Source organism: Cyanistes caeruleus, chromosome 3 (assembly GCF_971803275.1).
Source record: "Cyanistes caeruleus chromosome 3, bCyaCae1.hap1.1, whole genome shotgun sequence".
Taxonomy (NCBI): domain Eukaryota; kingdom Metazoa; phylum Chordata; class Aves; order Passeriformes; family Paridae; genus Cyanistes; species Cyanistes caeruleus.
This window is the reverse complement of record NC_141703.1, coordinates 86,689,884-86,706,976: the sequence shown is the minus strand read 5'-3', so window position 1 is coordinate 86,706,976 and position 17,093 is coordinate 86,689,884. Positions and strand designations below refer to the sequence as shown.

The 17,093-nt window shown below is 40.3% G+C and overlaps 1 protein-coding gene and 1 long non-coding RNA gene across 11 annotated transcripts in view; one reads left to right on the top strand and one right to left on the bottom strand.

The window, feature by feature from the left end:
• Positions 1–17,093, bottom strand: part of TSPAN9 (tetraspanin 9) — a 168,742-nt gene that overhangs the window by 57,314 nt on the left and 94,335 nt on the right. The window lies entirely within an intron of this gene.
• On the top strand, positions 342–6,567 carry LOC147654305 (uncharacterized). Its single transcript, XR_015284921.1, has 2 exons — positions 342–2,319; positions 2,359–6,567. It is a non-coding gene; the product is annotated as an uncharacterized LOC147654305 (long non-coding RNA).

Below are 17,093 nucleotides of genomic sequence, written 5' to 3'. Positions count from 1 at the left end.
TAGGAATGTCATTGGTTAACAAGAGTATTTATAGCTTGGTTTTGATGGGCATCTCTTGGGAGCATAAAACACAGACTTCATGGGTGTGTAGTGCTCCTAGCACTGCAAAACTACCAGGAAGCTTAGAGGTGTGAATTGACTATAAAAGCAAAGCAGACAGAAGCACAGATTTAGGCTCAGGAAGGAGCTTCCTCAAATCTGCAATTCTAGGACCTATGGGGGTAATTTGCTTACTCTGTAATGCTGTCCACTCACAAGGAGCACATGGTCATTTCTGAATAACAATGTCCATACTTCTGTACAGACCTAGATGCCTAGCATTTTCCTGGAGAGTACGAGAGCTTTTTTATATGTTTATTTTTTATATGTTTTATATGTTTTTATATGTTTCATGCTTGGTACAAAAGACATTTAGTCTAATCCAATCTACCAGAGTGTTTCATGGCTTACACACGTGGAGGGCAGGTCTATGAACGTGTGTTGAACAAGTCTTTCTGCACCATAACACATCACACGTTGCCTGCCTGAACGAGTCTAATGGACTTTTTCTGTCCTGAGCTCTTAGCCCATCATCAAGCCTGAGAAAAAAGTGGGCTCACCCTGTCCATACTAAATCTGTCATCAGAAGGACTGTAGAAACAGCACAGATGCCCGTACAAGTTGGAGGATGAAGAAATAAGAATGTCATTTAATAATCTGTGAGCTCCCAGCAACACCCAGAACAGCTAGCTGCAAGCAGCACTTCTCAGGTGCACTGCTTCCCTTGAAGGAGCTCATTAATGATCAGAGGCACACTTAATGAGTTTGAAGCAGCACAGGCTGGGGATGACATAGCTCAGGCTGTCCTGGGGAAGAGATTCAAGCAGCAGCATTTAGTCTCCCTCCTTCCCCATCAGACAAAACAACTTGAAAAAATTCTAATTCATAATGGCAAAAAATCATCAGGACACCTCCATTTGACACCAAAGAGAAATGCAGGAGCTGCACCATAGCACAGTCAGTGTGTGATCCTCTCACACCCTTGACAGTACTGTAACCAGCCATTAAACCACCCAGCCAACCCTTCCTAATAGCTCATAAATCAGCACCACAATTCCAACATCTGTCGTTGAAACAGCACGTGAAACTAATAGGAGCACTGAGATTAGAACCTGGTACTTCTCTGGGTCTTTCCTGTGCCAGAGAAGGCTTTAAAGGACATATATAAACTCCCTGAATTAAAACCAGACAGGTCAAAAAAGGACTTTATCTTACAGAGATGACAAAAATAATTCAGCTTGAAAATATGGCAGGTGTAAGGAAAACCAACACATCATCCCAGCAATCTTCCTATCAGGATACTGTGTCTTACCAAAGAACAGCATATTTAACTATTTCTGAATGGGAACACAGAGCAGCAGCTGCTGATTCCCAGCATCAAATCTTGCAACAAACAGCCTCCCTTTAGGATCACCCAGTTGAGCCGCCACCATGCCCAACTCCCACACAGATGGCCAGAATAGCTCAGTCCACCATGGTGTGATAAAAGTTTCCACAATTTGGTGTGACAAAAAGCTTTTATTCATTAAAATTCTATAAATTTGCTTCAGTACATATTTTCCCACAAAAGGTCTCTGGATGATTTAAGCACCTATATCACTTATTCCAACCATCTACTCCCTCTTGCAACCCTTCACCCTCATCTTCCCCCCTGGTAAGCATCTAGAACAGATGCCAGACATAAGGGATCTTTTTTGCTCATCCTCTGACACTTTTCTATGTGGTTTGTATGAGAGCTTTCACCCTTATTTATCAATTCAGTGTCATCTTCAGCCCCTGTCCCTCCAACAGATGAACCACTTACTGCATCCCTCTGGAGAACTGAGCACCCTGGACCCATTCCTTTCTTTCCATCACCAGCTGTGGAGAAATATTCACAAGCAGTAAACATTTCAGGTTTTTTAAATGTTCAGGAATTTACTACAAGAGTGATGGCACCAGGAAGAGACCTTGTCTTTGCATCCCATTTTTTGCCTCCTTTCTCACATACATGAACTCACACAAAAGATAAAAGTGCTTTCTTACCCCTATGTGCACCCTTTAATTAAGGAATGTTCCTTTAATTTCTTATAGTACTCCATGCATCCTTTTGCTGCACTAGTGAATCACTACTACCATCTTATCAGTACTCTCCAGCAAGCCTTGATAGGCTGCAAAACAGAATGATACCATACTTTTGATGTAGATATTGAGTGTTACAGTCCCTTCCTGCACACATTACATACTCCCATGGACTTGTTGATACCTTCTATCCTTCTCTTCCACAACAACAGGCTAGTTGTATTTCTTTATTAAAGCTCTTCAGTTTTTTTTTTTCAGTTTGTATTTCTTTATTAAAGCTCTTCAGTTTTCCCAAGTGTAAAATACATTAAATGTAAAACTTCAGCAGGATAATAAGACTTAAACTAAGTCAGTTTCAAGTTAATACTTCCACCCTCAGCTTCTGGCTTTAATTCTCAGGTCTAACACTTAAGTGTCAACACTTGTACCCAGCTCCGGTGCTGATATTCAATGGCCAGCAACTTGACCCTGGCCACATCATTTCAATTATGCTTCCTATCTTTCTTACTTGTACAGTGCTTGTAATTCTCCAGCAGGAAAAGCCATTCATTCCAAATATTCTTACAGTAAATACGTCACAGTACCATGATGAAAGGTACTATGGAAGTGTAAAGCGATAGTAAAGCGATGTTATTAATGTGTGTATGAAGATGCCATCACCTGAACTTCCAAGCACATTTTCAGCCCTGGAGAAGACCAAGAAACAGTGCTGCAAGAAAACCAGCAAGGGTATAATGAAGGGTACAATAATGGTTTTTTTTCTAAGATCAAGACAGAAACCTTTTATTTTTTCCTCAAGTACTAATGCAAAACACTACTGGCATTTTTACAGTTCTTGGCATTCATCAGTACTAAGAGTAGTAATCAAAGTGTTTTCTCTCCAACTGAATGAGACCAAAGAGAGAAATAAATTCGCACATTGAAAAAAAATAGCAAAATACTGACATACTCACTTAGCTCTAAGTTTACATTTGACACTCATATTATTAACTTCCTATTCATCTAGAAATAAAATTCCTTCATCTTTATAACAAAATAATTTAAGTTCTGTGCAGCAGCAAAACTTGAATTTAACACGGAAGTCATAACACACATGCACGCTTGCACATCTATACAGCCAAACTGAGCAATCACCTCTTGCAGCTATAAAGTAACTTCCATCTTTTACATTTTTGCAAAGTGGAGGTGTGTAGAAACCTAGCTGGGAAAATTGATTTTGGAAACAGGCCGAACCTGAAATTCAATGCTTTGTGACAGCTGTCATTGTTTGTTTGTCACGCATCAGAGAACATCAGGCCATACTGTGACTTCAGCTAAGAACATACATCCTTTTGTCTAAACTACTGACTAGTTCAGTGCTCTCATGACAACTCTTGTGCACATTTCTTATATCTTTAATTGATATTCAGCAGGACATTACACGTGAAATTCCACTTCCTTCTTTTCTATCAGGAGAATAAACACTCATACGGTCTCAGACAACTTTAAGCCTTGTCAGGTAAAATGCAACAGTACAACTCAGAAGCAATCTCCAGACCCTCAGCAGCCATTCCAGAGGCCTTCCACTACTTCTGTGGATTTGCAGTTACCATTGTTTGTTAGTCTACCAAAAGAAAACACACAAACACCTTTGGAGAAAATTATGCATGACTGCACATTCTCATCGCTTGTACCACAAACTTTCTCCAATTTGCAAACTAGGCAAATGAAAAGCCCTTTAGTCAAAAACTCTCCATTAGACTGAGCAACTTGCTTTGCTAGCAGGCAATGTGCCAGTTGTAGGGAGAGCTTGGGAATTTGTTGATGTACATATACCAAATACAACTGATCATATTTCTACACAGTAGAGTTGCTAAAATGGCAAATTCGAAGAAGATGGGACCAAATGTTAAAGTTATCACAGAATACAAAACATTACATCTTAAAGATTCTCAACATGACCAAATATTTTATTCTTTAAAACAAAAGAGGCAGCAGATCCTTGGAGACAGACATCTGAAGAACTGCATCTGGAGGACACATAAACAGCATATGGGTCATAAGCAGAACGCTGTTGCAATATTGTTAATCAAGATAGCTCAGCCTGATGTTTTCCATCCCTTTTTCCACAGGAACCAACTAAGAACTATACTGTAAAATTCTGTTCAAATTAGCTTGGAAATGGACATGGAATTCAGATGTAATAGCTTGTGTTTGTGCCAAGTATTGCTGCTACAGCACATTTCTCTTGTTAACATCTTTAAACTATGAGAATGCTGCAATTACTCTGCATTGATTTTAAACGCAGACTTAGTGCAGTAACGTCTCCAGTTTGTAAGCAAAACATCAGTGCTATAAATCAAACTGTTAAAGTCACTGTTTGAGCCAAACACAAGCAAATTAATAGAGAACAAGTATGGAGATCTGTCTTCACATTTCTATACATTAAATCTGTGGACTTTGGCACCCACTGCTTTGTGCTTCATGTCATCCACATGTCAGAGGAAGAGAATTGCTGAATGACAGTAGCACCATTGCTGTGTCCCTCCCTGTTAGCCCGTACACACAGAGCTGAAGGTGACTTGCAGGTTCTTCCTTCTGCAATCTTAAGTAGTGCAGTCACAGGAAAGCCATTTGTTTGACATTACAAGCCTTTCACATACAGCCTTAGAGTGGAAATGGTGACAAAATCTCTAAACACTGTGCCATGAAAGAATGCCAGAAGAGCAGAATGTTGAATGAGCAAGTGATAATTACTTGATATATGATTTGATTAGATCAATATCTCTGTGTAATGTAACAAAACACTATATAACAGCACAGATGAAGCCTCCAGTGCACTGTCAGGGCAATGAAACTAGAGAAGTTCATTATATATAGAATTTCTTGCTCAGAAGACAAGAGATATTTTAAGGTTAAACTTGTGATGCATACAATAGCAACATCTAAGAAACAGGCAAGGAATCAGAAAAAGATTCCAATTACCATTAAGTTCTGACACCTTGTCATCCACACCTGAGCAAATGTGTCCAGCTCAAAATGAAAGGCTTATTTTTAAATCTGCCAGCTTCCAAAATGACACTCTGGTTCCAAGAGATGTGCTAGCTTCCTGATTTTTGCCTTATCCATAACAGAGGCATCAAAAATCCTCTTGCCTGTGAAGTACACAGCTGAAGAGAACCCCAGCACTGCACTGGATCTGCCTGGACACTCCACAGACACTGGAACATCTCAAAAGAGCCTCTGGTGCTCTCAAGTGTGGCTAACACACAGCCATGGGCAGGGGCAAATGCAGCCACTCAGACAAACCCCTGCTCACAAGGAAGAAAGAAAAGAAAGAGAAAAAGGAAAGAAGGTGGGGGTTGGCGGGAGAGAAACACATTTCTTCTGAGTGTTGGTACCAGAGAAAGAAGCTGTTGTTGCTGCACTCTAACCAGGCAATGACTGCAAGGCACTTATTTTTCCAATTAATTAGATCCCAACTCTAAATGCAGAAGTAATTGATGCATCAACACAGACAAATGAAACAACTCTCGACATAAAGGCAAGGACGTTGTTTTACCCCTCAGTACTGGATGACGGTTTCTATGATTTTTTGTAAAGAACTGCGTCAGTGAGAGGCAATGCCACTGCAGCTCAGCAGCCATGTAGTGGAATATTTATTATATAAAGTGCCTCCACATCATTCCACGCTTTTAGCAGGCAACACATCCATACAAAACTCACCACCTCTTTTCCTCAACTGTAAAAACTCCTTCATTGTGCTTTCAACCTGTGGTTCACCTAAGTATTCACTGAGACTGTTATCTTCCAAACACTATTTGCTTTCTTTTGTCAAACACGCTGCGTGATATCAATTCAACACTTAAAATTACAAAATTACAAAATTTTTTTTGCCAAGACTTTTAAAAGCTCTCTGAAAAATAGCAGCAAATTGCCTCCAGTTAGCTTGACTGTCACCAATCAAGATTTAAAGCACTAAGAACTTCATGCACTACTACTAAACCTGCAGTCTTCCTTTTGCCTGGGCACCACCCATTGCCATTTAATGAAATTTCTTAACTACAGCCTTTATGGGGAAAGGGATGCTTCCTTTGCCTTCATCTATAATGACCACTAGAATAGGAAATTAGCTGGGTTGTATCAAACCTTACTGAAGTAATAAAGCTGGCAGAAAGAGGCTCAGGGAAGCCAACACAGGAGTTAGTTGGGAAGCTTACATAACATCACAGCAATTCCTCCCTATCTTTCTATTTTTTTGTTCTGTAAACACACACCCACACGTGTGCACACACAAACACAGAGTTAGCAAGCGCTATCAAGAATCGTTGTAAGCCTTTTTGTAATGCTAGTCTCTCTCACTCTTTTTTTTTTTTTTTTTAAATCTAACCAAATTACTGGCTCCAGGTAGGAAGCTTTAGACTACCTTCTAAAATACTCAATGGAAAGTTGCAAACTCACTGGCAACCCTGGCATTAAAAACAAAAATACTCCCAAACCCTTCACTAAGCCATGCAGCTGTTACAGGTCACTGTCAACGTGCTGTACAATACTTCAGTTCAGAATACCTGAGTTCCCACCATTCCATTACCTTGCTCATATATCACTACTAATCTCCCTTTGAAAGAAAAATGTATTAACAGGATACCAGAAATTCAGTAATAACTTGGGGAGGCAAGTTTCATCTAAGTTTAAATGAGGGTTTTGAGAAAGTCAATTAATAAATGCTTTTTGCTTTATCCATTTAGTGTGTGCTGGCATTAAAGTAAGGCATCATCCAGTCCTTCAGCATCTGAACTATAAATGTTATCATGCAGGAATGGGAAGGAGCCAGATGGCTCCAGGGATGACAGGCTGGTCAAGGGATATCCCATCTTTCACCTTATCTAGGTCAACAGTTTGAAACACATTTTAAAAATTCCCAGTTGACAGGAAAGGACCTGTTTGCCCATCCCACTCCTCATGTTGCTCACAGCAACTGGCAACTTTTCTACCATCTAATCAGCAACATTAGGGGATGAACAAAGACAGAGATTACCTCCACCAGTTCTCTCTGGAACACCACCAGGATGAGATGTACAAGTTAGAAAGCTTGCTTAATAGAACCCAAATTCCTCTGTTCAGCAGCTAAATGATATCTGCTTACACTAAGGATAGCAGACAGTTAACTTTTCACTGATTATGAAAGCTTCAGCACAGAGGAACAGAAAGGAATTTCCATTTCAACAAGGTAAAAAAATTAGCTCAACCCATTCCCCCAGCAGCACTGTCTTACTCAAATGTTTTCCAAACTCTTAACACACAGCACTCGAGACAGATGAAAGGCTGATTCAAGTCAGTTCTTACTTCAGCTCTTTCTGAAATTGTATAAAAGCTCATCCTCAAGTTGTTTAAATTTAAACAGAAAACATTACTTTAGCTATGTGAAATGCTGGCTTGAGGGACCACCATGGCTCAAACTTCCATGACTTTGACTCCTCTTTGTGCATACATCGTGTACAGGAGGGGTTACACAATGGTTATTGCAAACCCTCTGTTAGAAACCCCTGCGCTGGGCATACATCACAGCAGGCATAAATGAGTATGAATGAGAGCAAATTCCATAAGAACCCATATCTATAACACCTAGGGGAAGGCTTCATTCCTTATCTGCTCCACTACTGGCTTTGAAACACTCCTTGCTACAGAATCCCCAGTCACAGGTGTCACAACCCTACAAGCAGCAAAACCGTGGTTTCTGACTTTATCAGAGCACTATAAGACAGAGCAGAAGACAAGACAACAGCAGCAGCATTCCAGAGCCCACCTCTCTAGCACACAGTGGGCTTGGCTTTGCCTGTTTATGGACCTCCTAACTTCCAGATGTCAGATTCAGCAGCACCCCAAATATGCTAGCTTACTCCCTTCTGCAGGCAAGGACGAGATCAGCCAGCTTCTGGCTGCATGATTAAATCCAGGCACTGGATGATCTCAAAGTATTTCAGAGCTACAGAATAGCTGTCCTAAAGCATATGCTTTAGATACTGGGCAACTGAGTTCTTTCCTAATAATAGAAAGTCTTCCAGAGAGAGCAGTAACAGGCACATTTTATTTAGCAAAGGATACAGTGAACAGCTTGACTTGCAATAAATTTTATCTCCCTGCTAATTCAGATATAGGCAAAGGTGCACACCATCAGAGACAGCAGTCAAAGGAGCTTATGATATAGCTGAACATATTCAGAAATGTATTTAAATTTTAATCTCTGTTTAGAGGTTTTCACTTCAAGATGCTGCTAACATGTACAACACACAAGCACTACACTTGGCATTCTCTATTCTATATATCTCTAATCTCTATACATCTATCTCTACACATTATCCACTCTATACATCTCTGGAATTCTCTGTACATCTCTACTCCCTGGCATTCTTCTAGTCAGCATGAAAGGTGCTGACTAAGCAATTGCTCCTTTTGTGAAACAGCTTTCAAAAGTAACACAGCACAGGTGATGGTCTGTTTAAAAATCAAACCCAGACTCTTGTAGGCTTCTGTAACAAATTTTACTGTGTGGGGAAAAGAAAAGAACAAGTTCTACTTTACTGGCATTACTGTTTGTTTGCACGCAATGGCACCCATGATGGGCAAAGCACTGCTCTAATTCATGAGGAAGCAGAACTATTCCCCCAAAAACTCCACATGGAACAGCATCTCATTCCACAGAACAACTAATAAGAATTAGGAAGCATTTCAAGAGAGTGCTGCAGTTACTTGATAAAATCTTCTTGGAAGTACATTATCTTGCTCTCTCCTCCACAGCTAAAGCTTGCTTCTTGCCATTACAAACAGGGAAAATGCTACTGTCCCCTAGGGTTCTTAATTCTCTTTTTTGTATAAACTCTCTCACTCTGAACGCCCTTTCAGCTCTCAATAAATGGATTGATTGCAATAGAAGACACCAAAGTGCTGAGTCATCACTCATCTCCCCTTGAGAATACGAGGAGCTGAGCATCATCAGTCAATGGAGGAACTTATTCTTAAGTCTTCCAGGTTTTACTACAAGAGAAGTCTCTTTCACTTCCAACCTGTTACTAAAATGGCCAACTACTTGCTTTCCAAATGGACACTTAGCCTTTTACTCTTCACACCTCTGTTTACAGTAAAAATTAACAGTCAGGTGCTCCTAAAACTCATATTTAAGAATGTAAAAACCAACCAAACACTCTCAAACCCACAAACAAACAAGCAAACAAACAAACTCACAGTGCTATTTTGTATTAAGTAATATATTCTGGATTATTTTTCTGTCTTCAGTTCTGTCCTTACATTTTTTTACTCCTGATTTCAAGCTTTTCTTCTAGGGCTAATGTTCTGCCTAGCTTTTTGGTTTCCTTTCTTTTCAGCTAGTATTTTAAAAATCATATTACTCTGGGACCAAGACCTTAAGGTAACTGGAGAATTAAGGCAACCATATTTGGCAATATTGAAATCTTTCTATCTCCCACATGATGTCTTATTGTTTGCTGGTAAAAATCATCCCATTACTGGTTTCAAATGGAGCTTAAATCTAGTCAAGGAAGGTAACATCAAGAGATGTCTCTTATCTACCCATACAGTCCTAGCACACACTTTAGAAAAAAAGAGATACTACACAAAAAGAAGGAATTCATTTCCGACTGAGAAAGTCCAAAAGTCACCAAAATGCTAATGGTGTTGAAAGAAACAGCACAAAATGACAATTCATTATTTCAAGGGTTTAATAGAAATTGATTTTTTCCGTAACTTTGAGAGACTCTCCGTTGTTTAATGTAGTCAGAAGACTACAAGCAGGTTCAAACATCAACCAACCAAGCTCCTTTGCTTATAAGGACTCATCTCTCCTCCTCTTTTTCCCTTCCCCGCATCTCCGCTCACTGAACATTGTAAGCGTTACAACACAAGACGTTCTTCTAAAAGTTTAAACTCTAACATTTCCAGAACACAAAAAAGCGGGAAGTTGTTCTCTTGGGTGGGCATGTTCAGCTGCTCAATAATGGGGTAACTAAGGATTCAGAACTGAGGACGAGTCAAAAAAAAAAATGGAAATAAACCCATCATCTGCTAGGATGGTTCATCTCTGCAAGAACATAGTTAAATAAAACATAAAACTTACTTCCACTCAGCAGTCAAAAATCAAATGTAAACCTGTGCATTTTGTCAGCAGACTGGGTTTTGACAAGAAAAAAAGAACACTAAGAAAATTGTGCTGAGCTCTCCTAATTCAGAACAAGAACTGCAATGAGTAAAGAATTATTCTGTTCCTGAGGCTATTTCAAATGCCACTTGTACTCACATTAGGTATGGGGCCCATGAGAAGCCAGTGGGGGAGAGGTCTTACACCTCCCTCACTGATGGGCCATGTGCAGGCCAGTTCGTGCAGTTTGCACAAAATGACAAAACATTTTGCTTTTTATATTTTGTTGCTCAAAGACAAACAATCACCAAGCTGAGCAGGGAATGACTGAACGAAAAATCCACTTCTGCACAGACAGTTTACATAAAATAGCATAGTAAAAAGTAACTTGGGAACCTTAGGACACTAACATAAGCAGCAGATGTGTTTATGGCAAGTGTTCCCCAGTATCACAAACAAATAGTGAGATCTCCACAGTAGCTGGAAGAGAGCCATTTAAGAGCCAGATGGTTTAAAGAACAGTCCAGGGTTCTCTTCTCGGGACTTTTTCAATCAGATTATATTCTTCTAAGCACTAATCCAAAGCTAGCAACTCTCTTTTCTTTGCTTTCAGATACAGAGGAAAAGCTGTCCCACTTAAGCTGCCTAAAAAAATCTCTGTACCACTTTCAGTAGGGCAGGGTGGCTGAACTGACCACAGCAATCACCAGTGACATGAGCACCATTCCACCCCATGTATTCCCACATTGTCCAGTGGAAAATGAATGAAGAGGTCAAGATGAGGGACTACCTGTATTCCCCAAAGCACCTTAAACTCTCAAACAGAGCACTATTTCCCCTTCTGTAACCATAGACACTGTCCAGTGCTCACCTCAAGCCATGCACTAGGAACTGGTCACCAGGAACTCTGACCCAGAGACCAAGCAAAGATTATGAATCCCAGTTTGTTCCACAGTAGGCAGAATGGTAGCAATGATCACAGAGAGTTTTGTCTGTTTCCATTGTTTCGGTCAGCCACTCACTCAAACCCCAGCTTGGCCAACCTGCCAATCTCAGCTTTGCTCTACCAGCTTCCCCACCTTTGGCCTGGAACCTCATAAAGCCCCACCTCTTCCACAGTTCTTTTCCTGAACTCACCACCTCCAGAATGAATTCCATTCCTGTTTCACCAGCAAATGTCACCCCATCAATCACTCTGCTTGCCTATTTTTATCCCTTTACCTGCCTCATCTTCCACCGTCTTCCACGCCCAAAACAGGCCTTGCCCTGCCTTTAACTCTGAATCTACACAAAACCATGAACAACCAAGCACAGATCTCTAGGAGCCTCTAGACATTCTACTGACACTTACATTAAGGCTTTTTTCTCTAGCTATATTACTTGGTCAGATAAAGGTATCATCTCTTCCTACAAACCTCAGCACTATAATAAGAGGACAGTAATAATGGTGACAAAAGCAAGAGCTGAAGCACTATGTGAGATCTACGTTATCAGCACAAGTTACAGCAGGAAAAATACCTGTGACACCATGTTTGAGACATGGATTGAAGAATAATCTGTCCACTCGGACACGATGGGGAATTTAAGAAGGCACAACATAATTACCCGAGCTGGTCTTGGCTAGGAGGCCAGGATTAGCACTCCAACACTTCTGAAAAGTGGCCAGGAAAGCTGTTTTGTCTCTCATCCAAAGGAAATAAAACCATCATCTGCTAGATGGCCCCCAAACATTATCTGAGGCATCATTTTTACACAGATTTGAGAAAAGTGTCTTTACTAATACACCTGAGTGATCTGCAGCATCAGTGCATCCCTTACTGCATTGGACCAGTATCAGCCCAGAAAAACAAGTGCTCTTCCCTGTCTCATAAATAAGACACCCTTAGCTATCTTACATTTTGTGTAGATTTTTCAGCCAGCTACACAGAGACATTAAAGGAAATAGTGACCTAATTCTGACACTGTGGTTTCATAATGTAAAGATAACCTAATTCTTCAGTAGTCCCAAAACTCCTCTTCCTGATAAATGACCTTCTCCCTAGGGTATTTAATATTACTTTTGGCAATTAGAGGACTGAACAGAATATGCAAACTGGAAATTAAAAAGCCTTGCTTTTCCTTTAGATCAGTTAGGATGATGTGTACAAACACAGAAAAACAGTGTGAAGTTTATTGATGTGCTGCTCTGCATCCTAAGATATGGGCAATAAATCTCTTGCTTCAGTGAGTACTGAGATCATGAAAGTACTGAGTAGTGAGGGGTCAGGAAAGAAAGTTGTTTTTCCCCACAGTACAACACTACTGCTTCAGTGCATAGAATTTCCTTTCCATTATCTTAAGCATCAACAGGTATGGGCTATAAACAGATTAAGAAAGGTGTTGGTACAACAGTTCCACTTTCCATTACCAAAGACCAGGCCCAAAGACATTCAGCAAACAGCAATACAACAGATTCCAACCAAAAATATTAATCTGGTCAAAAACAGTTTACATAATCAATTTAAAATATCTTAACTCACAATTCAACAGAAAACTGCATTGAAAAGCGAAAAATAGACAAATCAACCACGACAGAGATCAGCTTAGCATGATTTACCCTTATGCGTGGATTGAGAAAGTGGAGGAGGATAAGATAGCGGATGGTCATGGACTTTTCAGGGTACAGGCTAACTGGATGGGGCCATTAATAACAGTGAAGCAGAGAAGAGTTTCTCTGCAGCATCTTGCTTGGCATGGAGAATCAATGCTCTCAGAGGAATGCCTTTACTTGAGTGAGGAAGTGCAACTGATGAAGCAAAGTTTTACCTTCCATCTCTCCTGCATTACTATCAGTGCAAGAAAGAAAGGTCTAACTTCTCTTAGAGCAGCATCTTATAATGAGTACACCACTACATGTGGAATCTTCACACAGACACACAACCATGTTGCTATTTGCAAGCATCATAAAATTAAATTATTGGATTATTTTAATTTCCTAAAAACCCTAATGATAATGCTAACAAATATTTTATTAAAATTATGGCAATCTGCCTTTTGGATTGCTTTCCATATGAAATGCTTGCTGAGCAGCCACTCTTCACTTCTGCAGTCTTCATCCCCTTTGAAGGCCACATATGTGCATGACAGCCTCGTGTTACATCATCTGTGAAATTCACTGCACAAAACTCAGTGCACTTGCTTTGAGAATTTGTGGCTTCTCAAGACTTTCTTCCAATGACACCAATTGCATAAACACCCATGGAGCATAAAAGCAGAGGGCTGTCCTCCACCCTGGCTTAAGAACTTCTAACAAAATGGTCAGGAAAGTGACAAAACTGCATGAACTAAACACAGTGGCAGGCTTCAGCATGATAACTTGGGTCAGCTTGAACAGCACCCATTATTGGGAAGAATGCAGTGGAAAACTTCCTTTCCATAAGGACAACTCAGTTACTAAGAGCAACATGGTCAAACTTCCAAAGCCCTCCTGGCTACCATCTATTAATATTTGATCAGTAAGCAGCATCCTCACTGAAAGGTACACACTATGTCCTTTTTCTCTCCTTCACAAGTACTCTCCTCTAACAGATGGTCAGTTTACATGTGGTAATGATCCACTGTAATTAAAAACTCTATTCTCATTAGCAATCCTCCAAGAATACGACAGCTCTGGCTCACTTTTTCTGATGAGTATGTGTTTTGTTTAATGATAAACAGCAGCCAGGAGAATAAAAAGTACAGTAAATTTCTACACTGGGGCTGAGTGGAGGGGTTGGATTACAGATTCCTAAAAGACTGTCAAAGACACCATTCACCAAGGTTGAGAACGCCAAGTTTGAGGGTCAAGACACACCCTAGTAATCAGCATGTGAAGTTCAGCTGTCTTCTGGAAGGATTCACTAAGTGTAATTTATATTCCCTTCACCTTTCAAGTCCTTTTCTCATTTCAAGTGAAATCAACATTTACAATCAACTGTTCTACCATAATTACAGAACAGAATAATCACAAACTCTGTTTTCTATAAAGACAAAGATTTACTGCTTCCCTTTCCTGCAATCCTCTCCTCCTCTCCAGTTGGAAAAGCCAGAGGGCCAACACAGACATACATTCTTCAAGAGTCATTACCTTCCCACCAACACTACAGATCATTTTGGATTCAGTGTCACCCAGAAAGGAGACCTTGTGTACTATTGACAGTGTCTGTAGAATTACTGACTCAAAAAATCAGTAACACCTGAGAAAGACCATCATCATCTAGAGGTCCTAAGGGGAGGACAAACAGCCTTGCAGACAGGACCTTTAATCAAACCTCTGCAGATATGGGTTCAATTCTTAGTTCTTCCATAAATCACTCTCTAACGCTCACCATCTGTAAATATATATGGAGAGGCATTTCCCACTTCAGATCACAAACACTCAGCTGCTGGGAGCACCTTTTTACTGTTTTTTAATTCAGAATCCCATCAAGCAGAACCTCAGTTAATGAGTGGTGTCCCTGAGATGGTACTTCTGCATATAACAGCACAGGCAGAGCCCCACCATGCTCCACGCTAGGTTACCTGCAGGGACCCAGGAGGAATAGCAGAGTCACAGAGACAGATAGAATAGTACAAGTTAAAGCATCCTCCCAGGATTAATTTCTTGGCTGGCAGGTACATACTATGTACCAGGGTTTAAGATAGGCTTTTTAATCTCTGCAGCTCCTCTATCAATTTTTCACTTACTTCAAACTTCCCACAAGCCTAGCAAAAACCTGACTGCAAGTCAGTAAAAAGCAGGTATTTTCTAGTGCCAGATCTGACTACTAGATAGAAAATTATAATTATCAAGATAAAATTATTTCATGTGCCAGTGATGACACACAATCCCTCTTAGAGGAAGTTCTATTTTCCATTTCAAGCAAATAGATTTTCTGTCCTGAGCATCAAAAATTTAAACCGCTCATACTCCCCAGTGTTTTGCATTGAGCATGGCTCATTTCCAAAAGCCAATGTCAAAAAGCAGTAGGGGAGGTCCAGTGTTACATTACATCTCAATTTTTTCTGCATCAGTCATGTTTGCTTTGCAGTTTTCAAACGCAGTTTTATGTGGTGTTTTTTCTGCTGACTCTGAATCCTGAAGTATCAGCTCTGAGTTTTAGAGACAAACTGAGCTGTTTCCTTCTGTCACACTTTCACTAATAACAGTATTTTTGCAGGCAAATTCTGCTCTACTGTGCAAGCCCTCATTGACTTAACAAAGCCACCGTTTCTGTGAAACATGCAGATCTCCTTCTTAGCTGGAGCTAAAAGGACAAAAAGTTAAAAGCTTTCCAAGTTACCTCAGTCGATAAAATCAATAGATGTGCATCACAGGTGGCCAACTTTAGAACATTTGAGCCACATAAGAACTGCAGGTAACACTCATGGGTCAGCTCTATCTGACTACATTCCCAGGTTAGCCTCATGCAGCAACTAAGTACAGAGACCTGTAGGAAGCTGTTGTCACCTCACTCTCCCAAATTACTCACAGAAATCCCCTTCCCCAGAGCTCTCCTAAATATGAGGTATGTAGCCTGTGGCATTCCACTGCTGAGAAATTTAATGCATGTCTCATAGGGTCGGGAATGTTGGACACCTACAAGATACAAATGGCTTCATTAAGTGTCACTTTTATACAGCTCTTGTATTATATAGCTAATAAAATGTCATCTCATCTGCTTGCCACTTCAGAGGTCATTACAAACACATGAAAAAATAATCAAGGGCAAAAAAGCAGAGAGATGATCTAGAGAAGACAGGGGGCATGACTAGAAGAGAAGTACACAGTGCTGATCTCAGGTCTGACACATCCTCCTGCATGGCCCTGTTAAGACAAGCAAACCCTCAGGTGCCTCAGGTGCCTCGCAATCCTTAATAAAATGCTTTGAAATTTGAAGAAGAAAGGTGTCTTAATACCCCTTGTCCCTAGATTCATCTTGGATTTTTGCTAGTTTCCCTGTCAGGAGCACAGGGAAGTATTAGGCTTCTCATTGTAGCAGGATTCTCTGCCTGGAGTGGGGAAAAGCCAGCCTGAACATTTTTATTTGCAAAGCTATCAGTGGTGAATGGAGAAAGGGATGCAATGGTGGTTTTGCTGTTGAAGAATGCTGAAAGTAGCTGGACTCATCAACCCCAAAGTTAAACATCCTGAGGAAGAAAAAAGTACCTGATAAAGGACCCAAGAACAGATACTACTCACAACTTAAATAAAGATGCTGAGCTGGCACAGCTGGCCTGGAGACATAGGACTGACAGTCAATCACTTCATACTATAAAAATCCATTCCCACTTTTTAACTGTGGAGTGTTCTAACATGTTCCTTCTCCAAGTGTGTGTGTGGAAATTCCTCCCTTGGGCAGGGACACTCCTCAAGGTTACTCCTCACCTCAAGGCTGAGCAAAAGAGATTTCCCCACAGTCATCAGCACAAGTGAGTAACAGCAATCTCTACTTAATAACTGATTGTGCTAGCTTTAATCTAGTTGCTTAAATATTGCTCCAAAAATAGTACATTATACTAGTAGTTATACCTACCTATCCTGATTAAGATCTTTTAGTCTGATCATTATAATTATCATAATAAGTTTAAATAAATAATTTATTTTATATCTAGATAGATAGATAGATTGATTTGGGTTGTCATCCTGAAGCCTGCAGGACAAAGTTCTATAAAGGTTCTATAAAGGTGTAATTACACCTATATAAGCCTTTAAAGATAAACTGTTGGCAGGGTCTGGGGCAAAGACTGATTCCAGCTGCACTAAGACTCCTCTTTGAGTAGGAGTTTAGAAAGGGGGAAGATCCTTTTTGCACCTCCTGACTCAACAGGAGGGCTTCTTTAATACATTTTGTCTGAAGTTCCC